The following is a 21643-nucleotide window of genomic DNA, read 5'->3' as shown; positions in this document are numbered from 1 at the left end:
CCTGGGTTATTGATTGGAGTGTAAATTAAAAACTTAATCAGGTCTCTGAGATAAGACTTATCTCCGCCCCAAGCAAATTGGAGGGCTGACATGGAGAGGTAAAGGCAGGCCGGTGGGCAGACAGGCACTCCCCACGCCCCCCACCCCCACCCCTTGGTGGGTGCCAATAGTAGGGAAGACCTGGCTTCTTACCACCTTATTGGCTTCACTACTAGTGGCACACTTGCTGCTTGTTGAGTAGACCATAAAGCGCTCATCTGTTGTGTTGACTAGGTTGATGAAGTCTTCAACGAAACTAAGACTGGCTTGAATAAGTATAAGGCACATCTTGAACATATTTATCCCTTGTCATATTGAACCATGATACACTTTTAGCATGGCTCATCCAAATAGGAAGTCGTTTTATTTCTTTATCGTTTTCTTCTGTTCAGCACTTTGTCTTGTTCATCCTTGTCAATATCCTCTCCCTTCCCTCCCATATTGAATGTGTTTAATCACTTGTGTTCATTGCAGCCTGTGATGAAATATGTAAATCATTACAACCAGCTTTTATTCCTTCAATAATATTCCCATATTGTTGAGCTCATTTTACGCCACAGTAAATTCATGCAACACACACACATTCACACTCACATGCAGGCTGTGTTGTCTATATTCTATATGTATTAAGACATGCACATTGCACATTGATCAGGACGTATAGATTTTTGCCGTAATTGCTGAGGGAAATTTTTGCGGCTCGCCTCTTTGTCATTATTAATATTGGGAAATGGCTACATATTTTGAATGTCTCTGAGTAGGATATTGTTTTTAATGCATTCCACCGTATACAGAGGCACACGCATATGCTTTCTTTCCATTTTATAGATAAGATGCTGCAAGAATCCGGCTAAAGGTACCGCACACTTATATGCCTGGAACCTTCAGTTTGTAATTAAAATATACATTTCTCCTTGTAATCAAGGCTTGTATTGGGCTCCTCTGAGGGATTAAAGGACTTTTAGCTATTATCTCTGCTTCTGGTAGTCCTCAGAAGTCATAGAAATGGCATTGACCCACAGTAAATGGCAAACAGTGGAGAACGGTACGCACATACAACATGTAGACAACTATTGGTCATTATACAAAAAAGGGAAGAAAATATGTGGAAGTCAGAGGTTATTGATACCGGACCTAAGAAAGGTCTTGCTGACCCTCAATCTCGGACCTGAGGTCAGGCCTTTCAAGTCATTTGTCATCAAACTCGTACACATGTAACAGAAAAGGAGCTCCTCCTAACTGTTCCTTGAGAACACTTTCCAAAAAAATGTATTTCAACAACAGATTAATGACAGCATTTGTCACGTTGACTGGTTAATTAAATTATTAAAATGTCTGAATATTTGTTCTATCATGCAGATAACAATTCATCCATTGTTTGGAGCTGTCTCCGAAGAAATCCATTGAGTAACAACAGAATGGTGACCAACCTTTTTTTTGGTTGCGGGGGAGGATGAGACCAACAGTAATAGGCTGTTTGCCTGATAAGCTCTGAAAATACTCGTTTAGTTAGTGAAAGTGCAGAGGGATCCTAGCCAGATAAACCCGCTGTTTCCTTCTGTAATACCCAACAGCTAAAATCAATAGTTGGGATAATTCTCCTGCTCGTCGTCCGGTCTCCTTTATCTGCAGCCTACCTCACCCTATGTACATGGAGCCGGTGCTTTGGTAGTAGGTGTCCTATCCACATTTTTTTTTATAAAGTACTACCAAAGTTATATATAGTTATTCCTTGAATCAATCAAAGATAATCAAAGGGGTAAGGTCCAGTACAGAAATGCAATAAGGTCATAGTAACTCCAAAAGGGTATCTATCTATCTATCTATCTATCTATCTATCTATCTATCTATCTATCTATCTATCTATCTATCTATCTATCTATCTATCTATCTATCTATCTATCTATCTATCTATCTATCTATCTATCTATCTATCTATCTATCTATCTATCTATCTATCTATCTATCTATCTATCTATCTATCTATCTATCTATCTATCTATCTATCTACTGTAGGAACTCTTGTTTCCGGTTTATTTTTGTCTTTGGTATTCTGGCTCACAATAGTGACCACGCACAGTTTAAGACATTTTCTTAATTTTTCTTTCTCGCTATACTTCTCCAAGACACGATTTCTTCTGCCAAATACACTGCTTAATGTGTAAGGGTCACATGGACGCCTCAGTCTGAGTTCACAAGAAGCTGAATTCAGTGTCCTTTTATTGGTTTAAGGGTGAACATAAAACAGAGTCCATCTCTTGGCATTCACCTCAGGTGTGTATAAATCTGCTGAAAGGAAGTGGCTGTCGGCACTAACTCTGTCCTGCTAAGAGTGCTGTGCTCTGTCAACACAAGCTCAATGTTCTGACACTTGTGTTGATTTGTCCTTTGAATATATCACGGGTTGCACCCACCGGCATGAACAGATTGGAGGTGCTCAGATTGGATGACCTTTGTGAACATAACCAGTTCAGTACACCTGGCCACTTCCTTTTGGGAAGGAAACCTTATCACATCAAAGGAGTAAAACATTTTCCCTGACATGATTTTCCTACTTTACTAGTTGGACAAGTTATTTTTGTGCCTGTTGCTACCATTACCCTGTTGTTGAAATACTCTCTCAGGTGCTAGTAAGCCGGGTGTTTAGCCTGCGACACCGTTACCTAAAGTGCACTGTATTAAAAAGCAGTCAGGGCCTTGGATCACAGTATATCACGAGGCAGAGGCGGTGATAAGGCCCACTGCCCGGCTGCAGATCAATGAAGGTTACTGACATCATATCACAAAGTGAAAGCAAGTGCTCCACCCCAAGCTATTTATCAGTGGCAGATCCAAGACGAAGAGACTTTCTTCTACCATGTAGTAGTATTTTTCTCTAATATCGGGTATGACCCCTCCCAGAAGACCACTTGGGCCACTTGTCACCCTTTGTGATATTCTTTTTGCTTCTCAGTTTTTTCCCAAGTGATGAGTTTGTGTAGAATAGACAAATCATAACCAGCTATGCCAATGCCAGGATCTTAATTTCCAGATTCCTCGAAGCAGTACAATTATCTCTGTGTCTGTCTGTAATGTCTTATCATTGAGAATTGTAGAGAGGAACTACTAGATGAGGTGTCCAAGGCTACTGTTTCGAATTCCTCCCAGGTGAAGTGTTGTGGGCACGTACCACCGGGTACAGAACCCGGGGACGCTGGAAAGACTTTGTTTCTCTTCTAGAACTGAAGGCCACTGGGCCGCTAAAACGTTACTTCTTTCCAACGTCATCCATACACTAGAAGAATAAAAAGCACCTTGTTCACATCTTGTAATAAACAGTCACATGCCAAGAGGAAGTAAAATACAATTGTGTATTCACGTCATTGTACTCCCGTGTTTTCTTTTCACATTTCTCTGAATTCATTAGCAGGTTACACAGGTAATGCTGGTGAGATGTCACAATGATCATATCAGGGTTTCCCAATCGCAATGCGGGAATGTGACGTAGACTGTGCTACTTGGTTGCTTTATTTTCACAACATGCCTAGACAGCTTTCAGCTGTTGTATGACAACATCAGCATTGAGCCAAACACACAAAAGGTGGCCTCAATTGCTGTAGCCCTGTTTTTCTTTTCATGTTCTTTTTCTCCTCCCTACAGCTTCATGGCTTTATTGCATTATATATCATAAAGCCCCTCCCCTACCCTCACTTATGTCTGCATTAGTACAGTAATATTGAGCTGTGTGTACACACAAATGCACGTTTGCGCGTCCATGCGCAGGAGATCATGCTTACAGGTACTCTATGAGTTCCATTTATCAGCTGCCTGGGGCACAATGTGGAGGATCTCCCCCAATGGGTTTGTGTGTAACTGCTCTGTCAATACAACCTTGTCAAGGCGGGGAGAGTGTGTTGGTGTCTGTGTGTGTGTATAAGAGCGAGGGGGCGTTTACGCCAATGCACTAGAGCCACGTTATTGAGCAGCCAATAGCTATTTGCTTCTTGAGGTGGCAGGTGGAAAAAAGAAGGAAGTGAGGAAGGAAGGAAGCATGTGGCTCACTGCTGCTACTAACGCTCACCGAGCCACGGGGCTCAAACTTGACACTGGCACTGTGCAGATGCGGAGCAGGTTGTCTTCATCTGGCTCCCGGTCTTTGCGGGCCCTGGGTGTGCGCGCAGCCTGCCGCTGCCGTAAAACCCCGCTTCCTCTCTGGAATCTCTGTGTTGACAGAGCACATCTGAATGCTGGGACAGCTTCCAAGCTGCAAAAGGGTCGTCACATGTACATAGTCACACATGAAGCGTGTGAGTCGGGGTTAGGGTTTCAGTTCAAATATTGAAAGGCTGTTTTAACCTTTGTGAAGATGATTTTTGATCCTCTTCCAGCTGCTACTAACCCACCTAAAGACTTTTATTTAAAAAAATTAAAAAAAAAACTGTTTTTGGGTGTTCACCTTCTCCTCTTATCCTTTGTTTTCATATACCGTCATGCGAAAATACCCCCGTAGTGTGGACCGTGCATATCTCTGTGTTAGTGTTTTGTGTATCCTGTCTGAACTTGTCCCATGTACCTGAGTCACAGACGGATTAGTTAACCCGCACGGCACTTTGGTGTGTGCCAATCCTGACACAGCTGGCTTTTAACAAAGACAGGCGGTAGAAATAAAGGAAATGAGGAATAACAACGACATAAACCATTTATTCAATCAGATATTGTGACCAGTAGAAGCTCCCTTTTCACAACTGCGGTGTATGTTGTGCTGAAGTGAAATGTCAGTTCTGCTGAAAGTAAGCGGCGGCGCTACATGTCCCGCTGCTATGGTGCAGCTGTCCAAACAAAGAGAGGCGAGGGGAAAAAAAAGAAGAAGAAAAACACATTATATCAACATTTAACAACAGTTGCTCTGTAATCTGGTATTACTTCCACAAGCAAAGGAGGAGCCAAGATGAACTTGGATACTGTTGTGGCAGAAGGAAGCCAAGTGCTTTGGGGAGGTTAACTAGAGATGTGAAGGTCTACGGACTCATCTTAATCCACAAGGCTTGTACTTAATCACTTTTGATGTGCATGCGAACATAAGTGGCTTCAACATTCCAGCATTGGCCACTCCAAGTTCAGAGGACCGGGGCAAGGGAAAGGAGGGTGTTATATGAGCGCCTTCTGCCTATTGGCTAAACAGCCTCGGGCCAAGGGAATATCCAGAACCTATTTTCTTGACATCTTTTAAATGTCCTCTCCCTTTCTTTTCGCTGGCCTTATGTGCCCTCACCATTTATTCCGCGTCCATTTGCATGTTCCTCTGCGTATGTACACCGTGGAAGATGGCGTGTCATTAAGGGAATTTCCAGCAAAAAGACAGAGGTTGAACAGAGAAGGATCTGTCCCCCGGAACAGTGGTGGGTGGCATCTATGTGAACATTCTTCTTTGTGCGTGATTTCTGCCCACAGTGACTCTGTGTGTCCCTCTGGCCCAGGCTGTGATATTTTGCTGCCTGGTGGCGCATGCAACTTCCATATGAAGTTTGACAACTCCCATGTGCCTCGACTTCACTGAACCTCTTGTGTCGGTTTAAGAGGAAACACTTGTCCCAACTAATGTGTGCCATCTTTTGTAGACTGCATTTGAAGGCATACTTTTGGGATTCTTTGTTTGCTACTGCTCAGCTCTTGGGGATTTTTTTTTTTTAAAAATTGTCTTTAATAACATCTCTACCTCAGCACCATCACTGGCACTATATGTTGAACTTTTTGTCTGCTCGACTTCGGCAGTCACGTTGAATTGGGTTTGTACTTATTTGATAATTTGTGGCATCTGAGAGCCTTAAAATGTTATGACATGACATGCTTAATGCTAACATGCTACTTACCATTGGGGCATAGTAAGGCATCTCGGCATCTCGTTTTCATGCATGGCCGCTCGCTTCTGCCGCAGTTCAAACTTTTAATTGATAGTAAACGGAGTGCTAAAGTCACAGATATAACAGTCTATCAAAAATGCACGTGATTTTCATGCAAAAAAATACGCTTCTTGCTTTCAAGCATGAAGTGGGACCTAAATAACTGGTGGCTTTTGCAGCATGGTCAAGCAGACTCAATACATTCACAGTTTGCTGAACAATAAACTTTTTGGTGACTGTGGAAGGGAATTATGAAAAGTGCAATGCTATAGTGTCACGTCACGTAACGGAGTATTACCAACTGATAAGTCATGAGAATTGGCACACAGGCCTTCACACAATTTGCTAGCACGAGGTGACTTGACTAGCAGGAGATTTCCTGCCAACGCTTTCCAGCGAAATGCAGGCGTTGCATTCGTCTTTTCCTGTTTTGTCCATGTGTGTGTTGTCTAGTGGTTCAGGTGCGGTTAATGTTGGCAGAAGATCTTCAGGCCCGCGGCACTAAACAACAGAGCAGGCAGGAGGCCAGATGCAACACTACAAACTTTTAACCTCTCCCTGCGCTAATCCCTGGCTGCGCTGGTAACTCTCTCTCTCTTTTTTTTTTTTCCTTTACTCATTCTTTCACTTCTCTCTTGGTCTCTCTCTTTATTTTTTCACCCACCACTTTGTCTTCTTTTTTCTTCACTCTTTCTCTCCTTCAGTCCTGCTCTGCTTTTAAGTGAAGTCAGTGTGCTGACCTCTAAATAAAGGCTGGAACACTACAGCTGTTACCAACTTCAAACAGCCACTGGCTCAGAGTGGAGCCTGTGCGGGTGTTAGGGGGAGAAATAATGTGCCTATTAAAACTAACTTAGAGCCCTCTTTGCTCTCTAAAGGCTTTTAAGATCACACCAACTCAAGCTTGCCACTACCTTCGACTACACTGTGACACAGCCACAGCAGTCAGTCCAGACACGGTGTAATAAAAACCCAGACAGACAAAATTATGTCCTTTTTGAATTGTATGAATATGATTTCTTGGTTTAGGACAGTCACGTCCGCTCCTTCCCATCAGACCCCTGTTTCATCATTTAACTTGATGTCATGTAATGGTTCCACATGCAGAACCTCTGAGAGCCACAAATCATCCGAGTGGTTTGTTCTCTGCTCCAACCTGCTCCGTTATATTTCTTTTTCCTGGCACACATATAATCATAACGCTCAGTTCACCGGTGCACGATAAACATTTAAATCAGCCTAATATGTACTGGTCGTAGCTGTTATTAGCTTGCTCCAGATCAGTGGAAAAAGTTAACCTCTGTATCATGGAAGAATTTGGGCTGACAAATTCCAGGTCTTGTTCTCCATGAATCATCCACCTCGAGCCCACATTAATAGAACTTGTAAAAATGGAAGTTGTCTGCTGTCCAAACACTCACTGAATGTCTTTGTGATAGAAAGACTCACCAGAACCAAAATGGAAAGCACCAGGATTAGTCATCCCACGCCTATGTTTGTTGTCTATTATTATAAAGACGGGAGCTTACTGCCCTTTTATTGAGTTGATGTGTTTTCTATGTTGGTTTCAGTAAAGATGCATACTGGGCAAAAGAATTAGGACACCCTTACATTGTTCACCGACCTCTACCACGAAGCAACTGTTTCCCAAAAGTTTACAAAATGTGTGCTAAGTGCCCACTTTTGAATGATCCTTTTGCTGCCGGCACAGAGTTAAAAGTCCTCTCTATGCAAAACAAGATTAGACTGGCCAGTATGTTGAAGAGAACATTTCACAGGTCTTCCACTAATCATAACAACTGCAGTTATTTGTGTAGAAACGTGTCTTTAGGTGAACCAAAAAAAAAATCTGGTTTCCGCTGTGCACTAATGAAAAAAATGTTAGTGATTAATCAACTTTGACTCGACTTTTATAACATTATATTCAACCAGGAAAAATCTTGACTCGTTCGACCTTCACGAAATATATTTGTATACTTTAATGTCTTGGCACTCGTTAAGAGAAAATCCTAAATGTTTTCAAGTCATATGCATCTTGGCAATCATACAAGACTTGTTAACTTAAAAAAAAAAAAAGAAAAAAAAATAGATAAATCATATATTTTTTAAGTCATTATTATAAACCTCCAACTATCCCTCAGGCTACATGCTTGATTCAGCGTAATAACATGTCTAAATGCTCACGATGCAACCTGTAAGATTATGGATAGTACATTGTCAAATGGTTCTGACTGTAAGTAACATTCACATGCACTTCAGGTGAAATAAAAGGAAGCATTGTATCATGCATTATGTGTTTGCTTTCTGTGACTCGCTCACAATACACTCCATTAACTGCACAACTTTTTTCCTGCCTGGTTACAGATAATGCAAGCAACACAATTAAGAGGTGGGGACTACAGCAATAAAAGGAGCATTAAGCCAAACAAGTTGCTCTTGTTTGTAAAAAGTCAGAGAAACTCAAATACACTCCAGGCTGAAGAGGGTGGGAGAGCCAGTGTAGTTTTGGACTCAACATTCATTTTAGAACACCTGAGAGTTGGGGGTAAGGTAGTGAAAGAGAACGGGTGCAAATCTCTGTCGACAAGTTGTGTGTGTCGCGCGTTTTGCTCCGCCCAGGGAATGTGTTACCTAATGGGCCACAAAACTGCCTGGAGACCACAGCTCTCTTATCACTGATATTCGATGACCTTGTCCAAAAACAAAAGAACCCATCACCAAGAATCAGAGCTTTGCTTTAAAAAAAATTGAAAGAAAAAAAAAACCTTGGCTTGAAAGCTTTGCTTTTTGTTTTTGACAGAGGAAAAGAATGGGTAATATTATCTTGTTCACAGTTACAAGAATCCTACTTTCGGAGGCTATGGGTGTCAAGTTTCTAATATGTATATAAAGTTTCACTGCACAATGGATCTTTTGTCTGAGCAAACTGAGCACCCCCCTCCTCCTCCTCATCCTCCCTTCTCGTAAAAAAATGCATTCATGTGGTCGCAAGGACTCAGGTTTCCTCTATCTTTGTGTGCCATGTCGTCACTCGCCCCTGCAAGTCGAAATGTGCATCCAGCGCTGCTTCCAGCCACGGATTAGGGTGAATCCAGCCAGCAACGAACTCCCCGACAAAATCGCAGCATGACAGGTAACCAAAGTTGCGATGGGGGACAGAGGAGGCAGACGATAATTACAGAGCTTTTTGTTTTCGGCGCACTCTCCGCTGGCTACTTAAGTGCCTGATCTGAAATGTGTGCCTTGTAATTACAGTCGTGGGCCCCATTAGGGTAAAGGTCTTGGTGGGGATTATTCTTCTCCTCATCTTTCGTGTGTGAGCAAGTGCGAGACCAAGGCGCCGGCTCCCACGTCATGCATAAACCACAGCATTGGCCGAGTAGGAGGAGGAGCAGCAGGAATTAGCCCACTCGAGCCTGCGAGTCCCGTGTGCACATTCAGCCCACGGCCGGCGAGACGACAGAACAGTGACCAGTACTTAGTGCGTCTGCCTTTCCCCTTCTCTCCAAGCCATGCCACATAATACCTCCATTGCTCATGCTGACGCTGAGAGATTTGTGTTGATTATGACAGGGCTGTCATAGTGACGAGCGTGCGGCGTGGCATGTGTCATGTCAAGTTGACACAAACTTGGGTGCCTGTGGCGCTAGGTAGAAACCGGCCCAAACACCACCAGGAACTTGTCTGCGGTGAGATGGAAGAATTCCAAAAGATTTGTTGATGGGGACCTGGAGATAAACCTTGGCATATGGATGTATCAATATGCCAGTAGACAGATAGATAGCTTGAAACTGAGCGCGAGGGACAATAAAAAGGCAGAACCGGTCTCATGACCTGGAAACGTGACCTATTTTGGATCAGTGGCAAGCGGTCCACTTCCAACTTTCCAACATCTAAGCACTAAAACAGAGATCTAGCAGTTAACGTTAGATAGATCCTTCCTCTTTAAGCTGCTAGCCCTCTTAATAGATTCTTAAGCACTGGCTTTAGTGCATGTTAAACCAGGATTACCCAATCAATTATGGTCAGTGCAAACAAGGATTACTTAAAACAGTACATTTCTCTTGTTGAGCAGCTAAAAGCAGAGTAAATGGAAGCAGTACTGTTGCTGTTGATGCAAAGAGCAGTCATGATGGGGTCACCGTGACCCCAGACATGGGCATCATGGCTAGGAGGTAAATCTTCATTTAGTTGAGTTTCTTTTTGTCTTCTTGTTGCACTTTTGAGAGGAATATGAGTATTTCAGCTTTTATAAAGCTGCACTAGAACAAAGCATACTCACATCCCCGTCCTCTCTCTGAACTCACCCTTTGTTGACATTTCAAACACAATCACCATCTATACATTTATATATGCTGTACATAAACTTGCCAAACCAGATCCCCTGCACTCGTGTATCTTTGTTTGTACACGTTTTTACCCTTCCAACCGGTGAACCTCTACACACCTCTTAGATACAGAAAATAAACAGACTTTCAAGGTGGCTTTTTATGACTCCAGATTCCATATGATTGGCTGCTCTACTGCCTGTTATTGTCTTGGAGTCATGAGGCAGCAGAAATGTTTCATTAGAGCTGTCTAATGGCTTTGGATGATTTTACGCTTCATCTTAACATTCAGCACCATTCCTCTTCAGATGGGCAGCGTCTGAAGCCTCTCTCTTAGTCCAACGCACACACACAAACACATTGACTAAATGCACCCCAAAAGTCATCAGGAAAAAGAAGTCAGCTGCTGTTGAAAAGCAGTAGTTACCAGAGGAGGTAGTTGGGAAGAACCTAGGTTTCCACCTGACCAACACACCTACAGGATGGGTTGATAGAATCGTTTGACCTAAAAGAAGGCCTTGCTCACAATGATAAGTGCTTGGCTTGAGTTGTTCTAGTTAATTCTTCTTCAATATGACTTTATGGAGATTACTTTTTTTTGGACTGTCACAGTTTTGCTAGAACTAAAATGTCCCTTCCTGACCCCCCCCCCCCCCCCCCCCCCGATAATTCTTTAGTCATCCCTTGATTGGACAATTATCTTATGCTAACATATTACGATTCAGCATGTCTTATCCAATCACTGATTAATTCCTTCACTGCTTAAAAGGCGTGACTCATACATAACTTTAGGACATTTAACAGTCGAGGAGACGGCAAGAAGTCATTCAAGATGCTCAGCCATCATGGTGGGCAGCCCAGTCTGCTTCTGAAACAAATCAAATTATTTCACTTTAATAGCATAATTACAACAATGCAATCTTTGATTGGAGCAAACTGTTGAATGACGCATTTTATGTCATGTGCCAAATTATTAAGGGCAAGCACAACATGCCTATTCTTAAAAAAAAAAAAGAAAACCTGTTTTTTTGTGAAAAACAATGAGACGCCACAGATAGCAGACCTTAATTAGGTCAAGCTGCTTGCTGTAACCCGATCCATTGCATTAATGACAACACAGCCCCTGTGAAAAGCATCATTGTTCTCAGGATAATTGTCCTTTTAGTTAACGTGGCCCAGGAAGGGCGCTTCTTGTCAGGGGAGCTGGCTGAGACCAAGGACAGCCAGAGGCGGCGAAGGGACCGAGAATGAAACTGGCCCGGTGCCCACTGTGACGAGGCCACTTGTGCCCTCTGATGAGATCCCCTCGGTGTGCAGCGGAATTAGCTGTCCCTCGGGTGTGGCACCAGAGGGGTTGTCATTAATTATGTTCCATGAATCTTAAAGAATGAGAAGCAATCAATAAAATACAACAGATGTATGCAAATAGCATGCAGATTGAACTGCTTAATGACATGACATGTTGTTGTCAGGAGGGAGCTTCAAGAGCGAAAGAAAACCAGTTAAGCTGGAGAAAGACAATGTTGCATTAGCAAACGGCCTCTCTGCACAGTGAACTTTTTATTTCCAGTTTTTGCTGCCTTGGTATATAGTGTTAGGTCGTGCCCACACAAAAATGGGTATTTTTAAAAACATGTAATATTTGTTTCCTTTTGGCCTACTCAGATTCCTTTTAGGTCGACCCACTTTTTGAAAATGCTTACCAAAAACTCTGCTGTCAGCATTTGCGTGCAGTTCTTTTATGTATGTGTGTGTCCTTTGGAAAACAATATTTAAACTTTTGTCAACGTTGCTAATAGCCAGAAAAATGCTCAATTTTTCTCAGACTGCAAGACAAGTATGTCATTGACGTGGGAGGGACTTCATCACTGGTGGTGTCGTGGTACATATGGCTAACCATGGGCACAACCAGTGTGGGACGGATTTTGGTTTTGTGACTAGGCGTGAATATGACCGCTTGTCAGTTTTTGTGCCGCTGTGATTGACTCGTAAGCAATCTGGAGTGTGATGTGTCTTTCACTTCTCAGCTGATGTGACTCTGAACCGGATATGCTGTACAAAAACGGTTGAAAGTGTTTGACAGCCTGGCCATGTTTTCCCATAACCTCATTGGTGGTGACAGATTAGTTAATTTTACACTGAATGGTTAAAATCTAAATACACTTGAAATTGTCTCGCCCCACTTTACCTGCCTGAGCTGCTTCATTCCCCAATACCTGCCTGGTGCTTGAGATTGTTTAACTTGTTTGGCTTGCATTTGATTTTTTTTCATGTTATGTATTGTTTTTCTTTTGTTGCATGTTAATGTCTCGTCTTACTCGTTCGGTTTTCCTTGCCAACTGTTCTTGTCAGTCCTGTTCCTTGTGTCTACCAATCAGGTCACTCGTACCACTCTTGTCTTGTCCAGGTGTGACTCATGTTTTGTCACTTTGCTTATATTTAGTTGCTTGTATTCTTTCAGTCTGTCTGTTCATTGTTATTAGTGTCAATTCTCATGTAACTCTAGTTTCATTAGTCGTGAGTGTTTTTTTTTCCTAGGAATTTTTGGATACTTTTCAACCTTGTCTGCCTGCTTTTGTTATTAAGTTGCCCTGGATTTGGGTTGCCTCCACACTTGCTTAACACAACTCAGCAGTGTGTGACACAAACTATTAGAGAACCTCTTCACTGTCCAAAGGCACCTTAAAACTAATTGTCATTTTTGGCGTTCAGCCCTGATTTCAATGTTGTATTTGTTGTTTTGAAATTATGCAATTATCTTATTCAGTGTTAAATTTACTTTTAAGATAAAACACTACCTCAGCTGTGGTTGTTTTTAAAGTGTTCTGCAAAGAAAACTAAGTCGAGGTTTGATCAAATAGATTCTGTGTTTCCGTTATCATTGCTGCATCTTGCTGGCCAGGGAGCAGAGACTGCCAGACAGGAAATGGTTGAGACATTGGGGTTGTTTTAACTATAAATCAAGCAAGGTGTGGGTTTAAAAAAAAAAAAAAAAGATTAACGGTGGTGCTACTGTTGGACTGTTTGGGTTGTAAGGGAAAGGAGAGGTTAGTTCACCTGCTTGAAACTGTGCACTCACGTCTTCATTGTACCCAGCCAGCTGGAACTGCTAGAAACTCTATACCTGTCTTTTAAGCAGCGAAGGGAGGACAGCCAAGAATTAACTGCTGCCTCATCTTGGCAGCCACCAACAATGCTGTCTGTTTTCCATTCATGGTAAGCATGCGAGGGAAGCAATGGTAGCGACAATCTCTTAAGGAAAGGAGGATCGTGGTTTCAACAATTGTGAGTCCGACACAGCAGATGAAACCTATTGGTTGATGATTGTCATTCTTTTTTGATCGGCACAGACCGATCATATAATCCTCCTCTTCAAATAACTTTCCATCCACTCCCTTGTCTTTGATTGGCCATATAGTGTCAGGGCTTGATTACAGCGGCCAGTTTCCCCTTCAGGACAGTGATAGTGAAATCCAAGACACACGCACTTCAGAAGGCCAGGACAGTCCAAGGAGAGGCCAGGGAACAGGTGGTGACCCTCCTCAGTCTGGGAGTATATTATTGACGAGGGCCCAGCGCCCAGATTGATTACTTTATTGTATTGTCATGAACCTCAGTGGCCAGGAACCTCTGGTTGACCCTGGCAAGACTGAGCATCACACTGACCCTCACCTTAGGTAAAGAGTTATGTGGCTTTGGCCTGCTCTCTAATAGGGGAGGTCCTGACCTACTCAGCCAGTGGCCCAAGTACAGAACAGAAATGAGCCCATGGTGTCAGCTAAGGTAATTTAGAGGCTAGGGGTATGCCACGGTCCCATGGGGGAGCATTTTGGACTGTGTCTTCACTTCAGACCTTCTTTAAATTCACTGGTATTCAGTGTGTCAGCCAGATAGACCGACAGGGAAATGCTAATTAATCTTCTCTAAATTACATAAAAGAAGCCAGGGATCAATATATTTCGATCACGTCCTCACTTTTAGGTAACCCGCTGAATATCAGATTCATAGCGAATTAGAGTAACAGTTGTTGTGCAACGTTGCAGTGATTTACTGGCAGTATATTAAAAAAAAGTGTGGTGCGGGTGACCATGTTGCATTTAAAACCACGCAGAATGGTGTTATTCTGTACCCAAAGCCACACTGACTCATCTTGAGGTCTGTAAACACAGGACAAGACACCAGACATCGCATGGGACTCCATCAGACTAAAGGCTGTTTCCACTACCATGCATTCCCTCTTCTTCTTAACTGACAGAATATCTGCCAGATGTTTTTTCTCTTTGCTCTACATATCTGTCGTTGTCAGCTGCAACCTCTCATCACACCACCCCCCCAAAAAAAGAACAACCGCCGAGCACTCACCAGCTTTGGTAAACAGTTTAATTGGAGACGTGTCCCCGACTCACTTTCTCTTAGCTCATTGGCTTTGTTTAATGTGTTCATTTCTTCAGTGAATCTTTCCTGGCCTTTCCTTTAATAGAAAAAGATAACAAAATATTTTGGTTTTATCCAAACAACTGCACCTATCAAATCTTTTCGGAATGTTTCTTCTCAGGCATGCAGACTTGTTATCCATCATATAATTCAGCATGTTTCCTTTCTGATAAAAATGAAGTATGACAATGGGAGCGGAACCAAATCTTTTCTGCTAGAAATTGATCTGCATTGCGCACATACTAAGCTTAATGTGTGTGGCTGTAGTAATTACTGTGTACGATCAAAATGGGTGTTTGCCTGCAAGGTGATCTTTCCCAGTTGTTGATATAACATCAGCTTGGATTTTTGTAATGATAAGTTTGTAAGAGTTCACAAAGTTTGATGTCACTGAGCATTAAATCCATCTTTTGAAATATACTGGACAAACCTAAACCAAGGCATGCTCAAAGTAGGGGGACTCAGCACCCCAAAATGAAAGACTTTTGGATAAGAGGTCAAATGTCTTGAACAAGCAAGAACAGTCCAGTTGCCTCGATTCAAACTTGGTGAGTTGTTTTATATACCTGCCCAAAGAAGATACGTATTGTGCAAGACTGAACACATGCAAGTACAGGTGTTCTGACTAATTACTGAAAATCATATAGTGATAGGTGGAAAAACAGATGTTCACCCAATAGCTCCCTCCCTGCACAACCGCAAAACACACACACGACATACCCTTTTTGTAATTGTTCACATTCATTCCTAAGAAAAGCGTTTAACAAACATATGTTCACTTCTACACTATACTTATTTTTTTATATACTTTTATATCCTGAAAAGACAAAACAAACCAAAAAAGGCATCAATTGTTCCATCACCAACCTTCCTCTCACTCTGTACCAATTAACACTCAGCCTCCATTACATTGATTGGCTATTGTGTAGTATTGGCTCGGTGGGTCGTGAACATATTGATCACAGAGACCCATCATCTGAACCATGAGAAAATGTTGAGCTACTCATTTCTTACGCCCGCCGGCGAATTAATATGCCAGTGGACTTGAAGCTGCTTTGCCACAACAGCAATAATATTGTTAAAGACTCTACAAAATGAATTCAAAGATTTGTTTAAAGACAATGTACATATCATATTATATATCTTTGGAAGATAACTGCTGAAATCGTGCAAGAAAACGAGAACTATGCAGAGTATACTAGAGTATGGCAATAAGAGAATTAAAATTGATTAATTCATTTATTTATCTATCTAGGCATTTGATAGCAGGGAAAAAGGCTTGATTTTTCTTGTTTTTAAATTAATTATTTTGTTAACAATGCTTATATCTATAGTGTGTCACATTTAGACAGTCTATTTCTTTCAACGCTTGCAACTGCCTTGCATGGACACCACACCCAAACTCTATTGTTTGGGGGTCCTTCTGTATACGAGCATTGTTTTCCCGCCTACATTCAACCCCATCCACCCATTTGCACACGTTTACCCTCCCCAACACACGCCTTGGTAGCCAGTCAAAGGGCAAACCGCTGCCCCAGCTCCTAAAGGTGCACCTGGCATCTAGAGGTCCACTCCAATTACATCCTGGCAATTACGGATTATGAACCAATTAGTCATCGTCTCATTTTACACCGCGAGGGCTCCCCCTTGTTACAACTCAAATAGGGGGGCATCTGTTAGAGACGCGTCAGTGTTTTATCTGAGACAACGTGAAGAAGGTGGCAGGGAAGCTACTCTCAATCAACCTCAAAGGAGCTTTTTGGGTGTTTTCTCTCTTTGCCTTTTTTCCCCCCAGAGTGACATGTTGCTTGAAATGTAAATACCTCATACAGAACAAGTGTCTGGAGGCAGTTGCTTTAGCAGACTTCAACATGCACATACATTATATCAAACATACAGGGGATAATTTAACTTGTCAACTTGTAATTTGTAGTGGCACTCAACTTGAACTTTCAGGGCGTGCCACTTGGGCCAGCTCAAGTTCGTATCTTTTTGTAAACGTGCGTTTGTTTGTTTGTATTTTTTTTTTGGGTTTCCCCAGTCTTCAAATTGTGCAAAGAGGTGAGCATAAATGTTTATTCGCAAGTTTTGTCTTGTCTCCTCAAATAATAAGAATACATTGCCGAATTGTCTGACTGGGACTATACTGAAAATGAAGTGACTCAGATTCAAGTGTTTAATAAATTAAAAAATGTAAAAATTATTGAAAATAAAAAAAAAACCTATATAAATAAATCAAAATTATTTAAAAAAAAAAAAAAAAAAAAACTAAATAAATATATAAAATGTTCAGCATAGTACCTTGTGCTATAAGTAACTGCCGGTGTGTTCCAAGGGCCACTTGGTGTGCTGAAAAGTTTATTTCCTATGACAATTCCTTTTTGGTTTGTTTTTTAGTCAGGATATTTGTAGCAGTGTAAGTAGTGATTATATAGATGTCATTCACCAGTATTTATGTGTGGTCACATGTGTTCTAAGTCTCTCAAATTCTTAATGTGGTCACCCTTGTCATCTGGGCCTAAATTATAATGTTATGTCGTGCAGCGCTTGTGAGCGGGTGAGTGAGAGAATCAACAAAGTAGACAATATCAGGTTATCCTGCTTTTAAAATCTGCATCTTTTATTGACTTCTGGCAAAGATCATTTCAATATAATTTATCCAGAACATGGAGCCATTTTTATGACCTTGACACATGCGTTCCCTCCCCGACGGGCCTGAATCAATTGATATTATGTGTCATAAAAGTAATCCTGCGGTCCTCTTCACGTGGTTTCTTTTTCCCCTGCAAGTTGCATCTGTCATTGGCTTGATCCTGCAACTCATTATCAGCACTCTAATTTACAGTTGGGTTGAGCCGAGGCAGAGCTTCTTGAATTGTCCCGACATCATCATCATCTGGGAGAGACCACAACCAAATCGCCCGGAAAATATTTGCTCTTGCTTTGCGTTCAGTTTTTTTGAGAACTCTCTCCATCTTTTCAAACTTTAACTGGCTTTGAAGACAAAAATATTCGGACAGCTACTAAAGAACGAACCAAAGGTGGTCGAGATGTTTTGGCACCCCTTTTGCAGATATGAACGGTTCTCCAAATGTATGGTACAACCAGATGGTCAAATGCCGAGCAACTTTGAGAGTCATTTTTTTTTTCTTCCTTGTACAACTCAGTCAAATGTCCTCAACACCAAATTCATCCAAGTGTGGTTTTATGGGCATTGCTTAGTGCAATTGGAACAGAAAAGGGTCTTCCCCAAACTGTTGCACCAAAGTTGAAAGTCGGGGTTGAACCCATCGACGTTGAAAGCTTGAAGTCAACTAACCCGCTAATCACGTGGTTTTGACATCGTCTTCCACTTGGCCATTTACATAGGACTTATGACTTGCACATCTCTTGCCATCACTGAACGTAAGTGCTCTGTGGAGCAGCAACTTTTCCAGGAGCCCAGAAAATGCAAAAATAAGCTGGTTGTTAATGAAAGTCGTGGTTTGTCTTGATTGCTGCCGGTTTTAAAATATTCATACCACTGGTACTGTGGAACTGGCGGCAAGGAACGAGGGCAGAGACACAAAATCTTCCTTGACAAATTAAAAGTCTAATAGTATGCAGACAACAACTTTGTGATAACAGAAACCTTTTATACATATCACAAAACAGACTAACCAAGATGTCAAGACTTGGGTCACTTTATAAGGCCTTGGTGAGATATTTCACCATAAATGTGACTGGTCGTATATGACGGGCTGGCTCGTTGAATAGAAAAACAAACTAATCTGTCCAAATGTGTCTCTACGTGAAAGTGATCCAAAGTGCAATCGATGATGTCACTGATTAATCAATTTCGACTTGACTCACTGAAGAATTAAGATTCAATGTGTGTAGGTCAGCCCTAAATGGAATAGGTGGCATGTTTCGGTCGTGCTTATGTTGTGTATAGTTGGCTGCAGAGGCGCCACAGCGAGATGTGACACTTAATATATAGAGTGCAGTATAGATATTACTTACACATGCAGTGAAGTCTTTGCAAACACTTGCCCGGCCACTTAAGATATGTTCCTGTCCTCTGAGGAATGTGTTGGCTCTCTTGGCAAAGTTTGACCCTCAGACCCTGAACTCACATGACTGAAATTCCACACACATACATATATTACACTGAAACAATACACACACTCAATGACTTTTATCTCCCCCCGCCCCTACTTGGAATTAGAATCCACACCACTTTGAAATTCAGCTCACAGATAAGAAAGCCAAAAATATATGGCCGCAAACACGGGGTCAAGTCTTCCTGGAGGATGTGAAAGTCTAGCCCGGAAGATGCGCGCCGTTGGGGGGCTTGCTAAAGTGATCCCCCGGCCAAGTCGAATTGTGCCGAGCCGTGCGCTCAGCGGGCTGCCCAGCTGGGGCCCAGATGTGGCAGCTGTGTCACGCCGAGTCTGAGATGCAGCAGCAGATAAGAGCTATGGTCGGGTCCGGGCCTCGGTTTTTGGGTCTGTTCCGCAGCAGTTCTAGCTATATGTTGCGGTTGTTGCTATCTGAACTTTGACAGCCCCTGTCATGCTTAATGCCTCACTTCCCAAATACAGCTCGGTCATCCTGATTTATATCTACCAGGTGCTTGAGTGTCCATGCAGCACTGGGATGACAGGAGGCATGTGGCCGTTTCATTAAGGCAAATGAACAAGGGCAGCAGTGTGTGCATGTGTCTGTGCAGATGAGGGACAGGAGGGGGCTGCTCTTTCTCAAATATACTTTCACACCACTGAGGCTGCCACATCATTCAGAGTGGCGAGGGGGGGCATTAAGAATTTATTAACACACTTTTAAAATATCACATTAGTTTATGCTTTTCCCTTTACACTCAGTTGTTTCATTCCTATCATTCTGTTTCCTTCATAAAATGGTGCTTTAGTCATTCTGAGAATTTGCATTTTGACATTTCTGTGTTGTGCTCAACTGTCCAGCTGCTTTCACTCTGACCTTTTTGCCATTTGTCACAGTTCAGGGTTGTGTGCCACCAGGACCTTTCTCTCTGTCTCTCTGTCTCTCTGTCTCTCTGTCTCTGTCTCTGTCTGTCTGTCTCTGTTTGTCTGTCTGTCTCTGTCTGTCTCTGTTTGTCTGTCTGTCTGTCTATTTCTCTCTCTCTCTCTCTCTCTCTCTCTCTCTCTCTCTCTCTCTCTCTCTCTCTCTCTCTCTCTCTCTCTCTCTCTCTCTCTCTCTCTCTCTCTCTCTCGCTTAAATCAGAGTGGGCTTTATTGTTTTCGTTTCACGTTTAGAACTGGCTTAGACGGTTTCAGTTGTAGTCGTGTGGCAGTGTTTCCCCGGAGGTCTCCGACGAGGAACATAACTTAGATTTAGTGCACATGAACACTTAAAATGACTAACGGGCAAACGGGCTTGTTGTCTTTAAGTCCCATTTATCCTCCTTTTCATTTGAAGACAAAATAGTAGTTTTGTTCACTCAAGGGTTTTCAGAACATTGTGGACGGATCTCGTTTGCTCTTCATCATGCAATCACATGCAGATATCGTTTGGCAGTACCCCTCTGCACTGTCTTTTATAGATTTTCTGTAAAAGTTTTCTCTCACAGTTATCACTGCACTACCAAGAAGGAACATCAGTTTGCATGTTTAACTATCTATCTATTTAACTTTTTGTTAGAGTTGCTCACAATGGTTCATAATTTGCCACTGTAAAGATTTTCCGTCTCACCAGCATGTAAAATGCATGCAAATTTACCGCCTTGGAGCAGTTGGTAATGGAGTATTACATACTGTAAATGCTAAGTGTATTTTCCTTGAGCAGGAATGAGTGCATTCGGCATTTGATGAATGTAATACTACTAATTACAGGCTTCACGGTGTTCAAGTGGCAAGTACTAACTGGAGATATATCTCGCTATGGTATGAAAATAACCATGCATTCAACATCATGTCCATTAAATTCTCAATAATGATGAAAGCTCTTGCGAAAAAGAAAAGAATTTAGTCCCAGCCATGCCTTTTTTTGTCCTGCGGTTAACATATTTGACCATTTTCTTTGTCATTAATGACTTTAGCAAATGTCACAGAGAGAGCAAAGGTTTTGACTGTGCAAGGCCATCAAAAAGGCCCTCTAATTATTTATCCAAGATATCCTACTCTAGAATTAGAGGCCAGCTCACCAATGGCTTTCATGCATTTTTTTCCTCCTAAAACAAAATAATTTCCACTGAATGGTTTCACGAGGACACCCTGTAATCCCTGGTGCACACTGTGTGTGTTTGACATTTGTGCACGAGTCTTCTCCACCTCTCAGTATCGGTGCGTAGCGAAAAAGATAGTAATTGAGCCTTTTCCACACTTAAACAGTGTGCAACTTTCCGCATATCTGCTCTCACCCTCGGCCTCGACAGCTTCCAACCACATTAGACTGCATTTTTTGCTCATTTGGTCTTCACATGCCTCCTAAATGGGATCATCACACCGCTGAAGGTGAAGAGCGAGCCAATAGCTCACGCTGTTGACGTGTTCTTTTGCAACTTGCCTTCACGCCAGCGTACAGTAGATGCTTTTAATCAATGCATTGTCGCCTTGTGGAACGGCGAGTTCTCATGACATGTGCCCTGCAACTGGCTAGTGACCAGTTCGGCGTGTAGCCCGATGTCAGCTGCGATAGGCTGCGGCACCCTCTGCGACCCTGAACAGGATAACTCGTGTTGAGAATGGATGTACGGTGTCCCCTTAAGAATTCTTTGTTTGTCTTATTCAAAGTGCCAGTGAACACAGTGTTTTACCAGGTGCAAGCCCGGGTCATTACCAATGTATTTGTTTTCCAGGTTACACAAAGAGGCGTAGGATTATAGACATGTTATCCGTGACCCATTTCTGTCTCTCAGGGCATGATCCCTGTGCAGGACCTTAGCCAGGGTATTTTGCTTGGACACTTTTACTCGAGACGGTTGTTGTGTGTATGCAGTAGTCCAAA

General features: G+C 42.3%; 1 protein-coding gene across 14 annotated transcripts in view; it reads left to right on the top strand.

Moving 5' to 3' along the window:
• Positions 1-21643, top strand: part of zfhx3b (zinc finger homeobox 3b) — a 308314-nt gene that overhangs the window by 194406 nt on the left and 92265 nt on the right. The gene's annotated exons all lie outside the window — the stretch shown is intronic.

This window comes from Syngnathus leptorhynchus, chromosome 3, assembly GCF_054491065.1.
Source record: "Syngnathus leptorhynchus isolate UIUO chromosome 3, UIUO_Slep, whole genome shotgun sequence".
Taxonomy (NCBI): domain Eukaryota; kingdom Metazoa; phylum Chordata; class Actinopteri; order Syngnathiformes; family Syngnathidae; genus Syngnathus; species Syngnathus leptorhynchus.
The sequence above is the reverse complement of the archived record's forward strand: the minus strand, read 5'-3'. Positions and strand labels throughout refer to the sequence as shown.